Here is a 12780-nt window from a genome sequence, read left to right on the forward strand (position 1 = left end):
TTCATTCCAGATAAGGGTATTTATTTGATACAGTTAACATAATTTAACTACGTCCACGCCTAAACGCAAACCTGCTATTTTTGAACTACGTCTGCGCCGACATAAAAACCAAGACCTCCGGTCCAAACACTGCATGTAGCAGCAAAACACTCAAACACTTCTGGTATCAAACACAAAACAACATACCATCCCAATTCAACTTCAACGGGGACAAATCCCCTCCAACACTGCGTCCATGCCCCAATGATCACCCATTTTAATTACGACCACACCCAAAGCCCAAACATGCTAAATTTCGACTACGTATGCGCCGACATTAAACCAGGACCTATACTTTGTCCAATTTACATGTGTACCAACAACAAATTCAAACACTATCAAACACAAAACAACATCTTGTAGGCCTACTCCTTTGTAATATTAGTGAGATGAATGGACACGGAGACGCATATTATGTAATATTAATATCAGACTTTCAGTTTAGTTTTATTCATCTTGGCGGCCATGCTCCAATCTGCCCCGAGTGTTGCCGGTTCATTGCATACGAGTGTGTGAGTGTTGCTGTTGCTATGTTGATACAAGCATGTACTAGATTCAGAGGATATTACATCTCTTCCCCTTTTTTTTTTTTTTTTTTTTTGCAAAGTTTGTACAACAATAACAGATGTTGCATTTGCCACTGTGTTTTATTTGTGTGCACTGTATTAGTTCACAAGTAGCTGGTAGAAGTCAAAGTTATAAGTCTTTTGTTTGTAAATAGCAGATGTGAAAGTTTGATTAAAAACTAGCTAAACTAGCATGATCAAAATGCTTAACTTTTACAAGTGAAATGCTTGGTATAGCAGCAACTAGTCTAAATAACTTTCAAAAGATGAACGTGTATGTGAACATGGATAACAAAATACATGTTCATGTAACAAAATGTTGCTTTAAAATGCATGCAACATTATCAAGTTTGTTTATCATAGTTTCTTCTTTCTTTTATGAACAACATTTTGTGTTCATTTTTGACTCAGTTTTGTTGTTGTTTTGTTTTTTGTTCATTTTGCTCAGTTTCTTTTGTGAACAACACTTGTGTTCATGTGTTCAACAACTTCATTTTGTCTCAGTTTCTTTTATGAACATTTGTGTTCACTTTTGTTTTGAACAACACTTGTGTTCCTTTTGTCTCTTTTTTTTTCTTTTTTTAATGAACAACATTTTGTGTTCCTTTCGCCTTAGTTTCTTTTGTGAACGCTTGTGTTCGCTTTGTTTTATCGACATGCTTTGTGTCACTTCCTTTTTTCTTTTTTTTTTTTTTTTTTTTTGGTTTCGTGAACCATTGATCATTTAAATGTATATTTGAGTTCATGTCGACATCCTGTGTGCCATTGTTTTAGTTCATATGTCGACAGCCTGTGTGTCATTGTATAAGACAGCCTGTGTGTCTTTATTCCAGACAGCCTATGTGTCGATATTCCAGACAGCCTATGTGTCGTTGTTCCAGACAGCCTATGTGTCGTTGTTCCAGACAGCCTATGTGTCGTTTTTTAGACAGCTTATGTGTCACTTTTAGACAGCTTATGTGTCACTTGTTTTAGACAGCTTTGTGTGTGTCTCTTGTTTTGTTTTAGACAGCTTTTGTGTCGCTTGTTTTTGACAGCTTGTGTCACTTTTTTTTTTTTAACCATTGATTATGACAGCCTGTGTGTCATTGCTTGTAAATATTGACAGCCTATGTGTCAGTCTGAGTCTAGTATGACAGCTTATGTGTCATTGATTTAGACAGCTTATGTGTCTTTGTTTTGAACCGCATTTATGTGTCACTATCCTTTTTTGAACATTGATAATGACAGCCTGTGTGTCTGTCATTGCTTGTAAATATTGACAGCCTATGTGTCAGTCTAGTATTATTGACAGCTTATGTGCCAGTTTCTTCATGAACAGCCTTTGTGTTCCGTTGCCAACTTTCATAAACAGCACTTCGTGTCTATGAGGCCTATGACCGAAGCCTAGCTTGTAATGTATGATTTTATGAACAGCACTTTGTGTTCTCTTCCTTTTTTGAGGCCTATGACAGTGGCCTAGTATGCGTTTGAACAGCACTTCGTGTTCAGATTGTTACCTTTTCATCCCGCTTTTCATAAGCAGCATTGTGTTTATCATGAAGGCCTAGTAAAAAGTATGACAGAGGCCTAGCAATGACAGTGGCCATACTTGGCAGTGGGGTTTGACCCCCACCCTTTTTATTTTACCCCCACCCTTTTTTATTGAGGCACCCTTTATATTGAAAATTCCTGACCCCCATGCTTTTTGCTGAGGCACCCTTTATACTGAAAATTCCTGACCCCACCACTTTTTGCTTTTTTCCCCTATTTGTATACATTGATGAAGTCACAGGTAGTTTGGTTCGAAGTAAATCAAGTACACCGAATACTGCACCTATCATCACACGATAGCCTAGTGGATGTTAACATGCATCAAATGGAATCATGTTTTATCTTGCGATATGGTTTGCTGGCAGTGGTTTGGCACTTATTCTTGTGGTTTGGCACTTATTCTAGGATGATTTTATCATTCAATGAAAATATATTGTAAGCTGGCACTCCCACCCTTTTTATTTAACTCCCACCCTTTATATCAATCCACCCTTTTTACCAACAAAGTTTAAACCCCCACCCTTTTAAGGATTTTCCAAATTTCCAAGTGGCACCCTTTAAAAAGGGTGCCCTGCCAACAGTGGTGGCCTAGTATGCGTTTGAACAGCACTTCGTGTTCAGATTGTTACCTTTTCATAAGCAGCATTGTGTTTATCATGAAGGCCTAGTAAAAAGTATGACAGAGGCCTAGCACTAATAACAGCATGAGTTTGAACAGCACTTCCGTGTTCAGTTTGTGAGCTGAAATGCTGAATGTATGAGTCTCTTGCCAAAATCAAAGTTACTTTGTAGTTTCCAGATTATCGTCTCTCACCCTGAATGCTGCTGGATCGTTGTTTTAGATTTGCACCTCCATGCTTGATGCATTGCTGCAATCGTAGTCCACATTTCTCGACTGCGGAGCGGGAATCACGAGATTGTTTAGCTGATGCGTTTTCACCACGTTTTCCGGATATCTCATTCAATCGGCACTGATTTTCAAGGTTTAAGCTTTTGCGTCTATCGCCTTCTGATAACGCTGACAATCGGTCTGCAGGTTCCTTGATCCTTCATACTCGTCGCCATTGTAATATTAGTGAGATGAATGGACACGGAGACGCATATTATGTAATATTAATATCAGACTTTCAGTTTGAGATGAATGGACACGGAGACGCATATTATGTAATATTAATATCAGACTTTCAGTTTAGTTTTATTCATCTTGGCGGCCATGCTCCAATCTGCCCCGAGTGTTGCCGGTTCATTGCATACGAGTGTGAGTGTTGCTGTTGCTATGTTGATACAAGCATGTACTAGATTCAGAGGATATTACATCCTTCAACGCCATTGGGGGACAAATCCCCCCGCAATACTGCGTCCACGCTCCATTTTTAAAATCACCACTTTTAACTACGCCATGCACGCCCAAAACGCAAAATCTGCCATTTTCAACTACGGCTGCGCCGACTGCGCCGACTTAAAAACCAAGACCTATGTCCAACATACTGTTCATGTACTGCCAGTCTGCCACCACATTCACATAGTCCATACAGGACCAACGCAATATTTAGTACTATAATCAACGCCGTCAGGCGTTGGTCCTTATAGATCCGACATATCCTCCCTTGGAAAGTCAAGGGAAATGTCAAACTGACTAACCACGCCTACTGACAGCTACTGACGATATTTAGCCAATCAGATTAGACTTGCCTTCCACCTGCCAACTACTAGCTTCCAGCTTTGAATCTAACACCACTATTGCGTAACAATATCGATAATCATGTCCATTCATTCATTCATTAAATTTATCTATGTCCTCTTCAATCGCGATCAATGTTCATCATCCACGTGAATGAGCATTGATCTGATTTTACTTCTTCACAGGGTTACTAAACCCGCGAGGTGGTAGGCAATTGGGCAACTATTGAAGATTTTCCCGGGACTTTTGATAATAGAGGTTATCCACTTCACTCATGTGTGACTTCTAACAAAAGGCACTGGTTCCCGTAGTATTCATCATTCAAACAAATTCAATGCACGCACCTGGAGACGGAGTTATACCTGCATGACTTTGGCGGGCTATTTTGAAACAGTCATGGTTGCACATGCAGGTACTTCTTTAGAATGTCCTAAACAAGGTATAGCAGTCGTTGATAGGACATGCAGCTTAGAGCGTGTTTATAGTGAGCCAGATTATCCGGTATTTAGCTGGACTACCACGCAGTCTATATCTGTTTATGTTTTACTAACCATTGCCAATCTAGACTATGCGGCAGTTTAACTAAATAACGGAAAGATTGTCTCGCTATAAACACGCTCATATAGAACATGGATAACTTCATTCCTGTCCCATATAAATCAATGGTTAAGAAGATACTTGGCGATTATTTAACCCGTGATTCGGCTGAAATGTTTTTTTTCAAGTTCTTCATTTTGTGGGGTGGGGACATTGAGGGCCTTCTGGGTTTTTTTTGGGGGGGGGGGGTGGCCATCATTTCATTTTATCATTAGGCCTCAGTTATTATTTTTGTTTTACAGTAATATAAAAATGGATGACGCGCTATTTTGCATGCTTCAATAAACTAGGAATTCAAGAAGTTACCCGCCAACAGACGAAAGGGAGTTAAAAGTTTTTACATGGACATGGTTTTCCGACAGGATATGGGAAAAGCTTTATTTTCCAGTCAGCGCCAATTTGTGTTAATTGTCTTTAAAATGTCGACATCGCCATAAAATGTAGTCATTTACTTGATTTGTAGTTTAGTCAAATTCCTATTAAAGTGAAGTTGGCCTATTCACTTTCTTTACTAACACAATATTTCAAGAGTTTGTTTCCAAAAGGCATTAGTTCATTAGCTGCCTTGTGTAACATTTTGCTGAATATTTTTACATTCTAAAGTTTAAATGACATTTAACGATTGGAATGGATATGTTTGCACATCTGGCTTATTCTCTTTCAATAATAGATTTATCCCCTAAAATTGTCAAATCCAAGGTTTTAAAATGGCTGCCACTTGATGCCTTTTTTCTTCTTCGCACGTGGAAGTTAAAGGGATTTGCAATTATTCGCCAAAATTGTTATAACTATATATTCTACTACGCCAATGTTATTAGAGTGGCAAGGTTACTGCTACTCAATATTTTCAAATAAAATATCCCACAAAACAGTCTTTGGACTTAATGCCTTTTGAACCAAACTCTTCATTTAATGATTTTATTATTATTTTAGGACCCTGGAATAAAGCAAAAAAGACCATCGCTTAATTCAATACATTTAATTTATGGGTATAAAAATGGCATGTTTTGGTGATGTTTGTTCAGTTTTGACCAAAAGAACAAATTTTTATATGGGAAATTTTTTGAAAATTGACATATACATCTTGCAAAGTGTATCAGTTTACTGAGATGGATGTTTGGATCAAAAACGTCAATCATAACATTTTTCTGCTACCTATGGTTTTTGACCTATGACCCCTTGGAATTCATAAGTAGGTCGAAAACGGGTGTTTTTAGTGATTTTGGTGTGGGGGTACAAAATATTTTGGTGTATACAAAAAAAGGGATCCCAAAAGTTTTGAATCTATAAAAAAAGTGGTTCTAAAAGTTTAACATATGTAGGGGGGTCAAAAAAGTTTTGACATACCGAAATCAAAATGTTCCAGCCCCCAAGTATTTATGAACGTTCCCTTAGCTCTTTAAGTACTGTATCTCTCTCGTAGTTTAAAGTGATGAGTCCCATGCCCCTCGGTTAAAACGAGAAGACCTTGTTTTAAAAAAAAAAGATTTGATATTAAAATAGTTTAAATCAAACCCCTAAATTCAAATAGTAATCACAGGCCCTTTCATGCCTTCGGGATTAAAGAAATATACTGTGATTTTTCCGCTCCTTTTTTTTTCACATGCATTTGAAATATCAACACATTCAACAGTAGGCCTACTTACGTAGTTGTGTGCTTTTATTTTATTTTACTCACTCTGTTATTTCCAGTTAGGTGTTAAAGGCTTAATGTACGATTTCTTCAAATTTTAAATTTGTCATTATATATTCAAAATGCTGATATAATACCAGTAATAGGCCCTAATTATCGGGAATGGCTTCTGTCCATTTTGAACTGAAATAACGAGGTAAACACTGCTTGTTATTTTGGCCGTTTAACACGCAGTTCTATAGGAGGACATAAAGTCATAATTTTGAATTATGACTTTATGTCTAACTTTGCTCTGTTTACCTACAAACACAACAAATTTGGCTGATTCCATTTAGATGCAAGTTGTGACATGTGTATACATTACAAATATGCCATAAAATCAGGTTTGAAAAAAATTAACCACATTCACATTATAAGATCGTACATTATGACTTTAATAAATCAAAGTTCAGTTCCAAATAAACGGTGTGTAGAATTGATGTTCTTTTAGCTTTTTTAATGGTATCACGGTTAGGCCTATCGACAAATGTGACAATATTAAATAAAAAAAAAAAACAAACCTAGAATCATACAAATGACTTTTTGTTAACACTGATTAGGCCTACATTATCTCTGCACTGATATAGCAACAAAAAACTTTCATTTAATTCATACCAGCCCGATTTACACTGGTCATGGAAATTAGTAGATATCTACTATTTCCATGCACTGGTAAGCGACCTCAAAAGTGTGTATTGCTTTGATTGCATTATCAAAATCAATCGATTGGGGATACCAAGTACTTGAGATGACTTGAGAGTCCCAGTTATGTAATAGATGCGGTTGAATGATGGCCCGAATGATGGGCGGGGCTATTTTCCATATTTGGATTCATGACGTAGCTTATCGACTGGTTTGGTTTTGGTCACTGTTTATTATAATGAGGGTGCACTGCTGGGGGTACCTAACGGATCTATAAGGACCAACGCCTGACGGCGTTGATTATGGTGCTAAATATTGCGTTGGTCCTGTATGGACTACATTCACACACAATTTAACATATTATACTAATTCAACATCATGGGCACAAATCCCCCAAACACTATGTCCCATTCATAAAATCACCAATTTTATCCACGCCCAAGCCCAAAGCCCAAACCTGTTAATTTTCAGCTACGCTCTGCGCCGACTACGCCGACATAAAAACTAGACATAGAATTTGTCCTAGTAGGCCTATACATGTACCAACAACTAATTCAAATACAATCACACAAAAAAATACCACATCTTGAACTCCTTCAACGGTATAACGGGACAAATCCCCCATAATACTACGTCCACGCCCATTTTTAAAAACCTGTCAATTTTCAACTACGTCTCATACCGACTGCGCCTTGTTAAAAACCGACACCTAGGGCCTATAGGCCTACTCCCGAGTAGTACCAGCAAACATACTTCCTTTGTTTCATCTGCAACTTAAATAATGCATCTACGCTGCATTGATCAACCCGCCAATTTAAACTGCGTCCACGTCAAACGCCAACTCTGTCGGTTTTTCGACTACGGCTGCGCCAACTGCGCCCACAAAAAAACCAAGACCTATACTTAGTCTCCAGAATAACACACTCACAACATTACCATACACAAATCATTAAAACAGAATACCCCACTCAAGCACAAAACACCCTATTCCAATACATACAAACATGTTACAACTTTATACAACTATACCCCCGAGAGGGGTATTCTGTAGTTACTCCAAAATAAACACAAAAACCCAATTCATGTTATAAACCTGTTTCCATCAGTACTTATTCTACTACAAAAAAAATAATGTACCTACATTTCAAGTCGCAAATAAATTTTTTAGTGCAATTATGCTCACAGCAATAAACAGGACATTTTATTGATGAATGCGCAACTTTTGATTTTGACAAAAACATTTTTTTTTAAAAATGAAGCAATCCCACCGCTGCCACCAAAAATTATGTCACAGACCAGGGGTTTGGGAAAATTGATTAAAAGTCGGACTTGCGACGAAGTCCGACACAATTCCCTGGCCGTGGGTAGCGTGGCCGACAAAAAGGGAATGAATGAAATAAAATGGATAAGTCCCTCAAAAATTGAAGAGGGGAGGGAATTTTGTGGCCTAATTAACAACAAATAAAAATCAATATGAAACAAGAAATATTGGCAAAAATCATTTTTAATTTATATTTCTGCGCTTTCCTTTCATTTACAAGCATCAAAATCTCATTTTAAAATATTGCACATTTTATTTTAATGGAAAACAGTTAATTTATTAATGTCTGTATACTGCACTGAAGACATTTTTTTTATGCAGCGAAATTTTATAAAATGAATTGCACTATTTTTAGATCAAGATATTTAGTTGAAATCTCATGCAAGTAAGAAAATGATGAACTTATAAAACCCCCATTTAAATTTATATCTAAATCCCCTGCAAAATCGCGCCTGCAGATCAGTACCAAATCTGGCCAAGTAAATCGCTCCAAATCCGATGAATTGCACCCCAATCCTATCCTGGGCCCCAACTAAAATCCAAAATGGCGTCTTTCCCTAACATTAAATAATAAAATAAACACCGCGCAGCGTTACTACCGCTACTGGCCTCGAGAAGTTTTCCAGCCCCAAGAGAATTGGATGATTAAAAACTGGGGCTTAACGCTACCCCAAAAAACGTAATTCGCTAAACGTACAGCCAAATGAAATCACAAACACTAACGCCCTAACTAAATACCGGTGGGAGTCCTGCCACAGCTCCCGAGCGCTGCCACCACCCATATTGTGTAACTAATCTGTGGTCTATCTCCGAGCAGAGGAGTTAACAATATTAAAACAAAATGGGACCCAGAATAAAATGAAGTGCAACATCGGACCAAAAACGACTCAGTTATCGCCAGATCAAGTAATGCGTACTGCAGACCCAAACCTGCACGAAACTTAAACCACCCTAAAACCCAAGACTTTCATTCCTGACTTCCAATTGAGTACTTTTCGTTATTCTGTCCAGAAAATTGCCAGCTCTCAAGGAAACCAGCAAGACAAAAATTTAGAAAACATCTCAAGTAGGGTAGTCATAAATGAAAGCCATACTCAGCTCCCAGGCTGAAATTTTGATACCCTAAATTTTAACATCCCCAAAAATTTAACTAAGGCCTAAACATGAGATTTCAATAAATATTTGTATTTTTGATGAAACGCGACAATAAAAACAAAATAATAAATTGCGACCTAATTTCAAAACCGATTGCATTTCATAGTTTTCATTTACATGCTCTCAACAATAAACACTGAAGGTTTTAAGCCCGCTCCCAGGACCCAAATCCCAACCAGCCAGCCCGGTTTGACAACCCAAGTCTTAGTCAGATTAGGTGCAAAACCACGGCCTCGGAAAGAAATTTCATGCGCCAGATTTGAGGAATTTGCATACACAGGAACTAAAAAAAAATGCAAGTTGCGCTTTAGCCTAAAAAAATTGTGAGACTCATGTAACGCATCATTCACTAAGGACACGGCAACCGCCCCCGGCTGTAACCTTCAATGTGTTAAGCGTGCATGAATGAAAACCCAAAAACACAAAACAAATTTTGAAATGCATAGGGAAGATGTAACTGATGGAAACCAAAAACATGAAATTGAATGAGACTTGACACGCCCAGATTTCACTAGGCAAATAAATTTTGCAAGCTTAGACCTGCCACGCCCAGTTAATTTTGCCAGGCAAAAATTTGTTTTCAAGTCTATATAAATTTCCCCCACAAATTTGCCAACTCAACACCCTGAGTAATTTTAGTCTCTAGAGAAATGAATGAAAACCAATTTGAAAACTGAGAATACAATTTTCTCATTCCCAGATACAACGAACAGCTATTGTTCGAAACTGCTGACGTGGCGTCATCAGCAATCTCCAGAACAACAACAGCCCAAGAAAAACAAAATTTAAAACCGAGAATACAATTTCCTTATTCTCAGCAACAAAGAACAACCATTGCTAGAAACCGCTGCCAATTATCAGCTATCTCAAGAACAACGACGGCTCTAGAAAAATAAAATTTAAAACTGAGAATTCAATTTTCTCATTCTCAGCTACAAAGAACAACCCTTGTTCGAAACTGCTGCCAATTATCAGCTATCTCAAGAACAACGACGGCTCAAAAACAATTTAAAACTGAGAATTCAATTTCCTTACTCTCAGCAACAAAGAACAACCATTGCTCGAAACTGCTGTGGCGTCATCAGCAATCTCCAGAACAACGACAGCTCAAGAAAAATAACAAACTCATCACAAAAATCTTGTCCATCAAGAAAAACAAAATTCAGGCAACAAGTCATGTTAACACAACCTGTGTGAAACATTCAACAGCCAAAGCTTCACCCATATCAAAAATAATTCATTTCTCCAAATACCCAAAAATCACTCAAGTAATAATGCACCACTCTTTACCTTTAGATCTGCATGCATAGCTGGCAAAACTCAGACTGATGAGAAAAATCAAATTGTCTAAGAACTCCCATCAAGCATACAAAGGAAAAAAAAAACAGGTGCAAAATATTGATTCCAAAATTGATTGCCAAATCCCAACTAAATTTTGTCGCCCTCTCTTGACAACCCATTTTAAATCTCCCTCCAACTTAAAATGAGGGCAGTATTCCTGAAAATAATTGGTGCTGAACCAGAGGGTGAAAAACTTGTACAAAATGCCAAACCCAATTCGTAACACTATTTTCAGTATAACAGTACATGGTAGGGGTGTGTGTGCCATATTGTGTGGATGGCGCTCGTCTGGCTGCTCATCACATCGGGCTGGAAATCAACTTGATTGTTTTACCGTATTTGACTCGAATTTTTAAATTTTACTTTATTGCTGCATTTATCTGATCATCAAGAATATTTTGTGCTGCAGAAACTGTTTTAACTGTTATGTTTTGGTGTATTTTACTTCATTTTCGTCTCGACTACTGTGCTCTTTTATACATTGAGCTATTGCGTGTGTACAATCTCCGTATCTCGATATTTACCGTATCGAAAAAGTATCGACATATCGATTTGTTTATAACTAGTACTTTAACAATTCCTACTCTGCAATACACCAATTCCACGCTGATCAATATTGCGGAAAGTGTGATAAACACCTCAGAACAAGGTTGATGCACAGACATCATCAATGAGCTTGGTATATCTGCCAGAAAGAAAACCAGACGCGGCTGTCGAGCGGTAAATCTAGAAATAAACAGCAAAAAATCCCCTCGATTGTTACAATTAGTCACGATTCAATACCCGATTGCCAGACGAGCAGGCCTGCAGTGAATCATTCCAATATATCCCTATCAACCATAATCAGCAGAGCGCTCTAAACGAATGTAAAACTGCTGAAAACTTTCCGTAAGACAACCAAACCTTATATTCAAACTAAAGTTGCTACATTCAATGTGATTTTATAATCAGAAAGGAAATTGATATTCTCACCATTCAAGAATCGTGGCTATGTGGTGACGAGCGAGACAATTTTACATTTGCGGACATATGTTACACCTTGCCTAACTTTGACTATTTCCTGTCGCCTAGAAAATCCGGAAGAGGCGGTGGAATTTGTTTCATCCTCAAAAAAGGATACCATCCTGTTATCAATAAGGGTACAGTGTACCAGAGTTTCGAATATATGGATATGACAATCTCCCAAGGATCTTCTGTCAGGGTGTTTAATATATATCGCCCACCACCCTCCTCGGAAAATAAACTTACTCAGTCTATGTTTCTCGAGGAGTTTGGGACATTCCTTGAGACCATTTCAGCCATACCTGTCGTGATAATTCATGTATTTTATGTAATTGTTTCTTGTTCTGCATGAAGATCGTGTGTTATGCAGCTTTCGGATTGTTTCTCAATTGTTTCTGTTCAAGTTATCAGTAATAGCTTTGTTTTTATTATGCTTCTGTTCCCTTGTTCGTGGTGTCTGCTCCTTGGCGTTTGTTTGTTGTTCCTTTTTTCTACTCGGAAACAATTTATTTGGCTAATTGTGGCAGGCACCCATGCGGGGACCAGTTAAGTTTTGGTGCATTGCATTTTATTAATGTTTTTACGTTTAGCTTTTTCTAATGCATGCATCGCCCAGTGGTTTTTGTTCCTCCCGGATGGGTTTTTGCATGCATCAGCACAATGTGAACGTTCTCGCATAACCATTTTCCAGTAGTATTTTTAATTGTTATTACAATATTATATATGCTTGCCTTATATGTATGTTTTTGAATGCAATTGTATAAGAAATATTATTCTATGGTATAACTTTTTTAAGCAATGTTTTGATGCTATTACTGCCTTGGTTATATGTGGCATGTTGTATGATTTTATCTATTGTAGTTAATTACTTTTGTATTATACTGTTATAGAATTTATTTGTAATTTGAATTTCGCTGTTGTTTTAAAAACCTGTTTTTATAGCGCCTAGAGGCCGCCTTTGCATGCATTAGTGCGCTTTTAATAAATGTCTTTTATTATTATTATTATGTGTGATCAGGGTTTGTTCAGAATTATTGTAAGACTCGTGAACTTGTGCTTGTGCATTTTGCATTCACTGGTTGGGTCTGGATGAACCAACTGTGTAAACAAACAATTGAATAAACTAATATCAATTGTAAATTACCTCTCTGTCTTTCAGATAAAACAGAAAAGAAACCTGAGAAGGACACTGGAGAAGATACATCAGAAGTGACGAAATTCAGGAAAAATA

The 12780-nt window shown here is 37.5% G+C and overlaps 1 long non-coding RNA gene across 1 annotated transcript; it reads right to left on the reverse strand.

Moving 5' to 3' along the window:
* Window positions 1-451: 451 nt before the first annotated feature.
* LOC140146792 (uncharacterized) lies at window positions 452-3026 on the reverse strand. The gene is made up of 2 exons (XR_011858307.1): window positions 2768-3026; window positions 452-2104 (listed from the first exon to the last, which is right to left on the reverse strand). It is a non-coding gene; the product is annotated as an uncharacterized lncRNA (long non-coding RNA).
* Between the last annotated feature and the right edge of the window lie 9754 nt (window positions 3027-12780).

Source organism: Amphiura filiformis, chromosome 2 (assembly GCF_039555335.1).
Source record: "Amphiura filiformis chromosome 2, Afil_fr2py, whole genome shotgun sequence".
Taxonomy (NCBI): Eukaryota; Metazoa; Echinodermata; class Ophiuroidea; order Amphilepidida; family Amphiuridae; genus Amphiura; species Amphiura filiformis.